Genomic DNA, 342 nt, shown 5'->3' on the forward strand with positions numbered 1-342 from the left:
TCATTAATCACAAATAATTCATTCATGTTACACTTCGTATTCGTATACTCAAAAATCATTTTAAAAAGTACTTTGTGCGTGCCCGGGACTTGAACCCGGGCCCCTTCTGCCGTCGCCTTCAACCACTCGGCCGCGCACAAAGCCGTGCTAATGAGGAATGTTCATTCATACAGTAAGTGTTCTTTACTTCAAAATTGATATATTGTGTGCATTTAGGCCAATATGTTCAAATTAACATGAGCTTCACATAGAGAATACCTTATAAACGAATATACTCTCACATTACATAGTGCAAACTTCTCGGCGATACATCTGGACATTCGATTGGATAGAAGTGAGACA

General features: G+C 39.2%; 1 pseudogene across 1 annotated transcript; it reads right to left on the reverse strand.

Annotated features, from left to right (window-relative positions):
- Positions 1 to 73: 73 nt before the first annotated feature.
- Positions 74 to 138, reverse strand: H310_13023 (annotated as a pseudogene). Its single transcript has one exon. The product of its transcript is annotated as a tRNA-OTHER (tRNA).
- Between the last annotated feature and the right edge of the window lie 204 nt (positions 139 to 342).

This window comes from Aphanomyces invadans (genome assembly GCF_000520115.1).
Source record: "Aphanomyces invadans strain NJM9701 unplaced genomic scaffold supercont1.46, whole genome shotgun sequence".
Classification (NCBI taxonomy): domain Eukaryota; phylum Oomycota; class Saprolegniomycetes; order Saprolegniales; family Verrucalvaceae; genus Aphanomyces; species Aphanomyces invadans.